This window comes from Dermacentor variabilis, chromosome 2 (assembly GCF_050947875.1).
Source record: "Dermacentor variabilis isolate Ectoservices chromosome 2, ASM5094787v1, whole genome shotgun sequence".
In the NCBI taxonomy this organism is placed as follows: domain Eukaryota; kingdom Metazoa; phylum Arthropoda; class Arachnida; order Ixodida; family Ixodidae; genus Dermacentor; species Dermacentor variabilis.
In genome coordinates, this window is record NC_134569.1 from 16,500,234 (window position 1) to 16,512,329 (window position 12,096).

At 50.0% G+C, this 12,096-nt stretch overlaps 1 protein-coding gene across 4 annotated transcripts in view; it reads right to left on the reverse strand.

Moving 5' to 3' along the window:
• LOC142571428 (protein FAM117B-like) overlaps positions 1-12,096 on the reverse strand; it is a 218,886-nt gene that overhangs the window by 39,536 nt on the left and 167,254 nt on the right. The window contains exon 1 of one of the 4 annotated variants that reach the window (XM_075679770.1): positions 7,600-7,761. The exons of the other annotated variants lie outside the window; for them this stretch is intronic. The gene's annotated coding sequence lies outside the window, so the exon portion shown is untranslated. Of the gene's footprint in view, positions 1-7,599; positions 7,762-12,096 lie in introns of those variants that run through there. 4 annotated transcript variants of the gene reach the window in all.

Sequence of the window (12,096 nt, forward strand, 5' to 3'; positions counted from 1 at the left end):
TCGACAAATATGGCACCGACGGCTGCAAGTTGGAGCGGACAGCTGTTCAAATAGCCAGCGCTCGTTACGGAGCGGTTGCGCTACGAGATCGTTTTAGATCGACCGGCGGCGGTTTTTATACTAATTTCCAAGAAAGAAATAGAAAACGTGAGCAAACAAAACACCGACACGGTCGTTCGTAGCGGGTCAATGCGTTCGCGGTAGATGCGTTTTCTGACTCCTCTTCCTCGTCGATGCTTCCGGTTTGTCTTCCGCTCCAAACAATAGCGGAATGGATCTCGCGCTGAGGACGGCGGAGCGCGTGCAGTCTACGGACTAACGCCGAAGTCGAGTGATCGCAAGGAAAGTTCATCGGTAAACTCGATTAGCACACGCTGCATGTCCCTTAGTGACGTCCTTACCCAATGGTTCGAGCGAAGCCGTGGACATAACCTAATTTCCTTGCCGTCGTTCAAAGAGGTTCCACCCTCCCCCGCGCTTTCATTTATTTCTCTGTCTGGCTAGTGAAAGACGTTTTTGCCTTCCTCTCTTTTTTTCACGGTGCCCGCGCCGCCCCGACTTGGATAAGCGAGCGAAATCTGACCGAGCCGCTAGACGCAAGAAAGGAAGCTAATGAGAGTGAAATGCGGGACAAATAAAAAAAAAAGAAAAAGGAGGAGGGTGGAGCAGTAGTAGCTGGCGAAACAGGAAAGGGGGGGCGGCGGTTACGAAAATCGGAAGCGCAATGACACCCAGCAGACAGCTTACGCCCTTCCGACGCCGGAGTTGCGCGCACAAGAAAATACTGGCTGCGGCTGAGCTCAGCTAACCTTGGATATAAAAAGCGAAGGCTGGGTTTAGCCTGGTTAAGTCTTGGTTTCACTTGGTTAACCTTTGATTTAGCTGTGATTATTATACTTAGGTATACAAATTATACAATCATCGTTGAGCCAGGTACGACGGCTGTGCCTAGGTCGGAGGCTAGACATGACTGTGATTTGGCTTGGGTAGACACGGATCGTTCGATGGTGCCATGCCTGTTGTGCCACAAAAAAAAAAAAAAAAGAAGCGCAAGTGCTAGACATGCAAACAGACCCCGCGAACATGCGCAGCATCGAAGCACAAACTGACAGGGCGCTTGACGGTGCGACGCCTGTTGCATTCCAGACCATCTCCAGTGAAGCAGCTCGCCGGGCGATATCTACGGGTTGGTCAGACGCCGCTTGGCGAAGACGACCCAAGGCCTCCTGCCCCCGCGCAACGCTCAGAGAAGACGGCCCGGCCCGGCCTTTCTCTTATCCATGGCCAAGCTCGCACTGACGGCGAACGCGGCGCTCCTATTTTAGCCAGGCGCGCGGCTAGTCACGTGGTCAGGCGGCGACCCAGCTGCGGTCAAATGAAGGTCAAATTGCTGGCGACGGCGAAACTCGGCTCGACGCGGTTAGATTAAAAATTGTGTGTGGCTCTGCTGTCGCAAACACCAGCGACCAGCGGGAAGTTAAGGCTTCCAAAAAATCCGTGCCGTCTTCCTCTGTGGGGGGTTCCGTCCCGCAACAGAAGCGATCTGTTGAGACGCCCTATGCGTCGGTGTCGTGTGCCAGCGCTGTGCCGCCGCGCCTTATCTCTGATGCATGCTAGCTATGACGCCGTGTACCCATTTATTTCTCTATGGTGTACCTGGTAGCTTCTTGAAATCCGCCGAAGCGAGCGCGAGGATTTTTATCGGAGAGCAGTGATGATGATAGTGACCTAAAGGAAGGAAAGACTCTTGATTCTGCAACCCGTGAGGGAGCACGGCGAAGCGTCGAGCAGTGACGGCACACCACCTGTGTCCCCCGCCGCGACGCTCCTCCTCCCCCGTTAGGTTCCACCCGCCGTCGCCGCGTCGCTATGCTGCGCGATGCTATTTTTTTATACTCTGCTTTCTCTCTCTCTCAGCTCTCTCTCCCACAGCTCGGCGAAGCTGCGAACGCCAAGAGAAACCCAATGAGGTTCTAACAGCTCCACTGTAATAAACGAAGGCTTATAGAACGAATATATTCACGCGTGTACTTATTTAGCATATTTTCGGGGACTGCATTTCACCCACCAACAACTTAAGCGCAAGACGCGCCGGTATTATTGAAACTTACTGGAATGTTATAAATGGTTCTATCCGCTGTCCCCAAAGCTTGTGTAATCTGATTGCATGCGCGGCGCGAATTGCGTAGTACTTTTTGGAAGACACAAGGGCACCAGTGATTACAGAGATTACAGAGAATCTGATTACAGAGATCAGATTTCGACGATCGCCGACTGTATTCGCTGCTATCGTTGTGCTCTGAGTGTAACTTGCTTTTGTGGGCACAGGTTCGCCCTGTAGAAAGTTGTTATTCACAGTTATGCTGTGTTTACCTTCACTACTACGTGACAATCAACATCAACGAGACAACAACACGAGCTCCTCCACAATGCCCTACGGCAGCTAAAAAAATTATGGGCACCAAGAATTAAAACATGCCCTTCCGTCAGTTGCTAATGAGCGTAATTTAGATTATGCATCAATTAAAAAAAGAATGCTTTCTTGCAGAACTTACCAAAACAGCACTTCTGTGATGCATTTCTGCCTCTAAAAGTTGTGTTGCGTTCACGTTTGTCGCTGGATGTTACAGCGCGGCTGTTATTTCCAAACTGGATTACTTCAACTTGGACTGCGCTGCCTTGTCCGCGTGGACACAGCATGATGCAGAGAGAGATCAGCTCCGCTCAATGTGATTTTTACAAACCATCGACCCAGCCACGTGATGTGTATACAGCTAACGTCAAAAGTTCACGGCAGCTCGCAGAGCTATGAGCGAATGGAATACTGAAGTGGTTGCACCCCCCACCCCCCCATACTACTCTGGAATTGAACTGCGAATTCGAGGCTAGGTGCCCTCAGTTCAAGACGTTTTTATTGCGACATGGACAATCCAAGCAAATTGTCGAGGCCGGCGTCGGCGGCGCCGTGGCTCACGATGTTGGATATTGCTTGTGCTGCTGTCTAGCTGAATATCGATGAATCGATATTCGACGAATCGAATATCGGATCGAATCGATGATCGACGAATCGATTCCTACATAATCTATTATGCCCCTGTGAAACAAGAAATGAAATTGACTTCATACTTTCTGCTGATCCCAGCATAGTGCAGGATGTAGAAGTGATAGGTAAGGTAAAGTGCAGTGATCATAGGTTAGTGAGGGCTAGGATTCACCTCAATTTGAAGAGAGAAAGAGCAAAATTGGTCAAGAAGAAACAGGTAAACCTAGAGGCAGTAAGGGTAAAAGCAGACAAATTCAGGCTGGTGCTTGCAAACAAATATGCAGCCTTAGAACAGAGAGATGACGATGACATAGAGGTAATGAATGAAACAGTAACTAGTCTGGCTTGAGAGGCAGCAACTGAAGTTAGAGGCAAGGCACCAAAGCAACCAGTAGGCAAGCTCTCCCAAGTAACAACGGACCTAATAAAGAAACGACAAACAATGAAAGTGATAGAATCGCGGAACTGTCAAAACTGATCAACAAGGCGACAATAAGTGACATTCGAAACTATAATGCGAGAAAGATTGAAGAAGCCGTAAAACATGGACGCAGCCTGAAATCAGTGAGAAAGAAACTTGGCATAGGACAAACCAAGATGTATGCACTGATGATGATGAAAAACTTTATTTATCCCTCTTTAAAGGGAAGGGGGCAATGGAATAGAGGGTGGGGGGAGGAACTACTTGAAGTAGGCCTCCTTTATCCTCTCAGCCCACTCCAGGATGGCCTCCTGAAGATCGGGCCTGGAGCTGCGCAAGGCAGCCTCCCACTGCTCCTCACTAGATATTAATTGCTTGAGGAAAGGGGGAAGGGGGTGCTTAGGGCACCCCCACATGATAAAAGATAAGCAGGGTAATATCAGCCATCTCGAAGATATAGTAAACGAAGCGGAAAAATTCTATACTGACCTGTACAATACCCAGAGGAGTCAGGATACCTCCATTAGAAACAGTAATGAATAGGATACAGAAACTCCTCCAGTCCTCCTACATGTAGCGCATCACCCCTGGTGCGATGGTGGCGGCACACGGTGTCGCACGTCGAAGGCAAAGCAGCGCTTCCAGACGCGTCCGGCGCCACACCACAGCACAGCGAGCGCAGCAGCAAATTCCATTTCCCAGAATTGTTAATGCGGTGCGATCGCGTTTACATGCACTGCGAAAGTCTACTTACTCGTCTCAATCCATCCCTGGCTGGCGCTTAAGCGACGCGCTTTCCTAGTGCATAAGCCCCGTTTACACGGATGCGATGCGCTAGAATGTTGATGTGATGCGATGCCATGCGCCAGTTGTCGCATTCATGTAAACGCAGCTATAAATACAAAATACGAACAAATGCGATCACATATATATCAGATTGTCCATAGCGCGAGCGGTCCGTGCAAGCGAACCTTGATTGAAAGCAAGGAAACAATTTTTCGGAGAAGGGTATCGACCTTCTAGGTCTCTCTCAGTATTACACTTATACACTGTAGTTGAATTCGCATGCATGTTTGTCCCCGCTGCTGCTTCTAGTCACATGCACGTGCATACTATTCGATCACGCGATGCGTTCTGGCCGTCGTCTTTGAGGATGCTGGTAGTATACATATAGTGTTCCAGGTAGTATACAGTGTTCCAGACACCACAGGCCGAGCCACATTGGTGTGTGCGTGCGTGCGTGCGTGCGTGCGCGCGCGCGCGCGCGTGTGTGTGTGTGTGTGTGTGTGTGTGTGTGTGTGTGTGTGTGTGTGTGTGTGTGTGTGTGTGAGTGAGTGAGTGAGTGAGTGAGTGAGTGAGTGAGTGAGTGAGTGAGTGAGTGAGTGAGTGAGTGAGTGAGTGAGTGAGTGAGTGAGTGAGTGTGTAGACCACTAGCCTTTCGACTTTGCAAAGTTCTTGGCGCCCACGGTACATGTATATATGTGCACACACACGGAAGATCAGTTTCCGTCACGCAGGCGTTCCGCCCCTGCGTTGCAAAACCCCTCGAGGGCTACAGAAACGCGAGTCACAGCCGCGCGAAAAATATCGTTGTCTTTTATACAGCGGCCGAGGCATGCCTCATAATCAGATCGTGGTTCTTGCATGTAAAACCGCAGAATTTACACAGCAGCTGACGGGGTTTCGAGAAATGGGTATAACTAAGGGCCACAGCTCTGTAGCAGTTTGAACGTGAGGGCTTCGAGCTGCAGCGAATGATTGCCCGGATACAAAACAAAGCGACAGGAAGCGATATGTTTCTCGTCTCCTTGTTTTCGTTTAGCGCTATTTTTTACGCAATATCCTATGCGCCTGGTAACCCAAAGCCCGAACGGAGGAGTGCTTACACGGCGCCGACAGCGTCCTTGCCAGCAGCGACATATGCGCACGATCAGGCGGCCGGGCCACTCCGCGCGGCACCGCCCACAAAACCGAAAACAGCTCCTCGGTGCATCAAATTAGACGGACCACGTGTGGCGTAACATTTGATAAAGCTGACCCGAGAGATTTATGACGAGTTCCAGCGAAACATCTATACACGAACTCGTCCTCTTTTTCACTTTAGTATGTAATACTAGAAAAAAATATTACCCGCGTGTTCCCAGAAGAGAGAACCTATATATCACAGAACTCGCTCTTTGGATAGGCCCGCGGAGCGCTTGAAGTAAGCGCGCAAGCCATTATAGCAAATACTCCGACATATGAATGACCTCTTGTCAGGCCTGAGCGTCTTTAATGCCGAATCCTCAATCAAATCGAAGGCCTTTTTAAGGTTCGCACCCCACGCAGCTCACCTTCCCAAGACAGGTCCAGCGGCGTGACGCTTTTTCTTGGGAAAAGCAGATGCAAGTGGGCTTTGGCTGCAGTCCAGAGTACATATCGTGTAGCAAGGCGATAATAGCAGCTAGCACGGTAGTTCCGGAAACAGCTCTGGCCTTCGGCAGCCAGGCAGCGTCCGAGCTCGGCTGTCCGCCCGCCCGCCGCTGCAGTGACGAGAAACGGGTGTCCCCTTCCTCGTTTGCATTGACGCCTCTCGACGGGCGGCCACTTGCGAAACGCCGAGAAAGAACTCGAGTCTGGAGTGCGAGTCCCCGCAGCCCCAAAGGGAATACGCAAAACGCGCCGCTTGCATGAGCACGGGGCTCGTAAAACGCGCGCGCCATACGCAAGCAGAGGGCGCTTTTTGCAGGACCTCGAAATGGCATTCCACTCTTTGAAGGTCTGCGCCCTTCCACATGGAAGATATGCGCTGACATTACGAAGGAAATATATGCCACGCGAAATGTTTATTGGAAGAGAAAGCCCGAAGAACTCCAAACGATGTTTTTGGGCGCGGATTAGTATTCCGCGGTCAAAGCACAGAAGATCACAAATGGGACAGTATACGCGAACTGCGTAACAGCACGTCATTACGGCCCCTACGAAACGTCCCCAAATAACTTGCGGCTTCGTAAAATGAAGAAGGCAGTGCTGCAATTAAATGAAGTTTCAAGCGCGTAGGCACACTCGGAGGAACACCCGGTCACAGAAAGTCAGCCATCCACGCAATGCCAATCAGAGTATGGCTACTGGAGAAACCCCCGGCACAGACTCAACCAAGGGGACTGACTGTATATGCTTATGCTGTAGTAGAGTCAGTTTATATGTCTCGCTGCGCGCTTGGTGCGGGCAGCGAGACAGTTACCGCTCGGGGCACCGCGCGGTAACTGCACAGCCTAGGAGCCTGCGTCTCTCCCGCAGCATCGACCTTGACGATATGCTCTGTTGATGCGGGCCATCTGAACGCATAGGCGGCATCATAGACGAAAGCAAGAACGAGGCCTGCGGCAATTCCTAACATACGGATAGCATCGCGCCGGTACTCAACCAGCGTCCACACGCGATCACTACAATTGAAAATGGCCGCGGGCTTCGTGACTCTATATGACGCATCGTTTAGGCCCTCAACGCACCACGCGGCTGAATGATGACCTTCGGAAGGGAAGACCGCGGTTGGAGCGCGCGGGCCTTGCGAGTTCCTCCATCACTGCCGCGTGGTCTGCTATCGCATAGCAGAAAAAGTAGTGTTGCAAAAGCAGAACACGCTGTAGTCTGTTGGGTACAGCTCACAGCTTAGAGAGTGGGCACTTCTGTCAGGTCATAGAGAATCAGAGAGATGGCTTTCACAAAACACAGAGAGGACGCCACGGAACAAAACAGCGCCAAAAAGAAAGAAAGAATCGCGCAAGTACACAAAGCCTGGCAGCTGCAGAGTACATAAGTAAAATACGCACGTTCATTCGGCTTGGAAACGAACAAAAACGGGAACATGTATTCACGATAGGAACTAAGACTCGGTGGTACGACCGCAGTGCACCTTGGAAAGCACTGGAAGTGCACTTAAAGCGTGCACTGTTACGACACGTACATACAAGTGCAATACGTCGTCGCGATTGATCAGCAGGTTTCAAGCCTTAACCGAGAGCTAACCACTCGGAGGATTCGGAGATTATAGTCACCTGGGAAGTTGATCAGCGAGCGGTCAAGAGAAGGCAAATGGAGCAAACAGAGATATACAACAAAAATAAATAAATAAAATGCAGCGAAACATACGCACCAAGAGGCAGCTGCTCGACTTGGCCGTTGTGCACGTTCGCCTGAGAAGCGGTAGCGAGTGAGCGCGCGCGCGATCACAGAAACACAGACATACAATCCGCAGGCTACTAAGGCGCGCGAACAAGGCGAAGAGACGGTTGAAACAAATAGAAATAAAGAAAGAAAGCGCGGGAAAGTGCCGGAGCCGGCAGAGACAAGAAACGAGCGATCGCCGAAGGACGCACTGAACGAAGGAGAGGAGCACCCAGCGACTACGCAGCCGCGAAAGAACAAAAAAAATATAAGAAATAAAAAGAAAGGGTCCGCGCGCTTGCAAAGGCGAAGCAGCAGCGTGCATCGCTCGAGGCAGAGGGAAACAACACGTCATAAAAAAGGAGAGGGAGAGAGAACGATAGTTAGATAGGCCTACGAGGAAGAGAGAGAAAATAAAGAAAGAAGCAAAGCTGCGCCAAAATACAACAAAACAAAAAGGAAAGACGACGCAAACAAAACGACAGCGGCGCCGTCGGTGCTAGCGCCAAGCAGTCTCGCGCAGCCGTGCCTCTGAAAGTAAACACAGACAAAAAAAGAAAGCGCGTCGCCGCATGCACTCCCACGCGCTGCTGCGCCGACGCTGCCGCTAGCCCAGCCGCGCGAGCGGCAGCTCAGCCGCAGAAGGCACGAGGAGGAGGGAAATGCGAAGGAAGGGGCAGAAGCAGCGGTCGCTGTGCTTGCCACATTGCATCGCGTCGTCGCCAAGCCTTTCTCAAACCCTTTCTCTCTTTCATATCTGTCTCGCACTAGGGGTGAGTCAGTTAACAGACACGGGAGTTGCGAGGGCTAAAGCAAGGGCGCGTTTCTCCCTCTTCTACGAAACAAATGGAACAAAAGCTGCGCTGCGTTGCAGCCGCGGTCCTCAAGCAGCACCGCCAAACCCGTGACATTTCCATAGGCACCGGTTTTCGCAGGCGACGTTAGCGCTGCCTGGATCCTAATGGTAGTTGCAGTGATAGCAGAAAAATGTCCACTTACTAATACAAGACGACGCTTCCAATATTATTCACTTATAATCTAAATTCAAAAACATCAGGTGACGTCTGAATAATTTCTAGTTGCTTAGAAAGTTAAATCCGCATTGAAAGCGCAAAGACGCTTTCGAGGTGTACCGCAAAGCAGACGACCGACGCCGGCGTCGTGTGCATCTGCTATTGTGCTGCCCGCTTGCTTTGGCAATGTACGAGGGGGTATCCAAAAGTTTCAATTAAAAGGTCGGACAACGGCGAAGTTCCTCAGTGCTAGAATGCATGTGTCACACCCATATTTCTGGCTGAGCTATCAGCCGTTATCTCAGCTCTTCGAAAACTTCCTTGAAGTTATTCTACAGCGGTTACAGTGCCCGATTCACTGTCACTATGCACATCACTCACTTCATCTTCAGACACTACTCTAGCCAATGCATTTAATGTATTAACCCCCCCCCCCCCCCAAACTTAAGCCTGGCGCGGTTGGTATGGGTTCCAGGCCATCGTGCTATATTCAAATGGAATGGCACACACACTTGCGCGGATGTCTCTTGATGGACCAGCCATGTCCGTTATGCTTATTTCGACTAATGTCACCGCGGCTGGGTTTAGAAAATTTTCTCGTTTCCAAGATTCTACAAAATTGAAAAATAAAATGTCAGAATTTAACCATTTGTCCTTTTCATGGGACAATAAATGGTGTCCCACCCATAAATTAGAAATCTCTATAACGAAATTACGATGCCGCATCCAATCATTACATTTGGTCTGGCACCGTCCCCTCTGTGCCAAACCTGCCAGGAACCCGAAAACATTGATCACTTTCTAGTAGCATGCCGTCTATTTAGAAATCAGAGGAAGAAATCAGAATTTTCATACAGGAAATTGGGTACTTCTTTAAATACTCAAAATATCCTCTCCTTGGGGGCTTCTTCATTGGGCTTTAGCCACAGGAACATCTGCGTGGCCAATTGCGACTATATCCGTGACACAAGAAGGCGACCATGGTAATTCTCGAAATCAATATATGGATAGATCATTAAATGCCTGATTATATCTACGAAATTATTCTAATACCACTCAAAGAAGAATAAAAAATTTGCTGTTTATATATAATTAAAAAATATATTTCTATATCTGCCACGTCAATATATTTTTAATTAACATGAACGCTATATTTCATCCCAATTTATATTCCCGTTTAAGCTTTTCTCCCCCTTTCCTATACCTTTTAACCTTTAACCGCCGGCTTCTTGGCCACTCCCCCATAGTGGGTAAGTGCCACAGTTGAGAAACAAGGAAGCAAGCAATCTGTCCAAGCTAGCCAGTTTTCGTCAAATTTTCATCAGTCTCTGGGGCGCTTTTCCGCCTCCCGGCTTAAGGCGATGGACGCGGAACGTTCCGCAGGCTCGTGCGGCCAGAAGTCTGCGACCGCAAGTTCCTCTATGACTCAAGGCACCTGGTCAACCACCAGTGAAGGCTCAAGAGAGGCTCCTACTCTCGTGGCCATGGATGCAGAGCCTATTGTGGGCCCGTCTGGCCAGAGCTCTACATTAATTGACAAGCTCCTCAAGGAAACGAGGCACCTGGTCCAGCACCAGCGAAGACACTGAGGTCTGCTCAATCACAGGCGACGACTCATCGGATGACAGCTTCGTGTCGGTGAGGAGCCGAAGGGCTAAAACGAGGCTCATCAATTGAGGCGTCGTCACCAGCGGATACGTCAACCATGCAGGCAAGCAGTGAACGCTGGCCGTACACCATCCCCTTCATGCTAGTGAATTCTTCCGTCAGCCTTCGAGTACTGAACAGGCAAGCTACCTCTGTTTTTCTTGAGGGAAAGAAGCCAAACGAAGTCAAGGAGGTCCGATTGAGCACACGAAAGCATGTTCTAGCTGTCGACACAATCCGTGGAACCACGCTGGAGAAGCTACGACAGATAACAGATTTGGGCAACATAAAGGTACGACCGGCCATACCCATGGCTGGGGCCTGCACTGCAGGTGTAATCTACGACACTGACTTCGCAATTTCAAACACGGACCTGCTAATTTCGATAAAACCGGCACACGAAAGAGTGGTCATCAGGCACGTATGCCGCTTCGTAAACAGTCGTTACGGGAAAATAGTGTTCACGGGGGATTCCATCCCTCCGCACTTAAAAGGTCGGTTATTTCCGACATGTCGTACGGAAGCTTGCCCCAAGCCACTTCAATGACATAAGTGCCTCAGGATCAGGCATGTTAAGGGCCTCTGCGCAAACCACACAATACGCCCCACGTGCGCGAAGTCGCACACTGTAGACGTCTGCCATGCAACAAAATTTAGGTGTGGCAACTGTGAAGCGACATCTAGAGAACGCCCAAAAATCAAAAAAGAGTTCTAAGTTCTGAAGCAAATGGTCAGGGATAACTCAACCCATAGAGAAGCATCAGAAAAGATCCGGCGTCGACGTCGCCATCGACGGAAACACTCAAGACAGGATGGGGTTCGTGCACTGCTTCGACCAACGCCATCATATTCAAATAGAACGTCCAAGAGCACAAGGAGGCCTCAAACAGAAAAGGCTCCCCCCGTGGAAGAGTGGCCGGCGCTCGCAAGCTCTCAGTCTTCTAAAGAGCCTCCACGCTAGATGCTCCCATCGAAGGCCGCCTCTGTTCGTGAGGCTTCAATAGTGGACTGCCAAATGATTCCGGTGCTGCGATCCATTGTGAGTGTCATCAGGGTTATGCTCACAAGCATTGACACCCCACCTGCACGAAGTAGGCTACAAGTGCTGGACGCGCTGAGCCTCGTCCTAGCAAGCCTTGAGTGAAGCCATGGCTGACAATCGCCAGCCATTTCGTAGGGAAGTCAGAGAAACGTCAATCTTTCAGTGGGACGCGAGAGGTCTAAGATCTCGCACCGCCGATTTTCGTCAGTTTGTTCTAACAGATTTCCAATCATTGTCATCTGTGAAGCAAGATTATCACATCCAATAAGGCTATCCGGCTACGAGACAATATTCTCATCAAGCGACACAAAAAAGTAGCAAGGTCGTCATGTTCGCCGCGAGCTCACTGACGTCGTCCAGCCTGTGCAACTTGATGACCACAATCAGTATGTGTGCATGAATGTTAAAAATACAAACGTCACCTTTGCACTCTTGGAGGTGTATCTATCCCCATCAAGTCGATTTGACACCAAAAGACTATACAAGACATCTTAAAAGCGCAACCTGGTCCGTGGATTATCACCGGGGACTTAAACACACTCCACACAATTTCGGGAAGCTCGAAGGTTAACGCGACGGGACGACGACTAGCTTCATTAGTTTCCAACAATTATCTCTACCTGCTGAATGACGCGAGTCCAACGTTTCTGCGGGTAATACCGTACAGCAGCTGCTTAGATTTGACTTCCGTCTCCCGCCGCTTCGCCACACATGTTAAGTGGTTTTTTGGACATTGAAACGCATGGGAAGCGATCACATCCCCACTTACCTCAATATCAAGGGG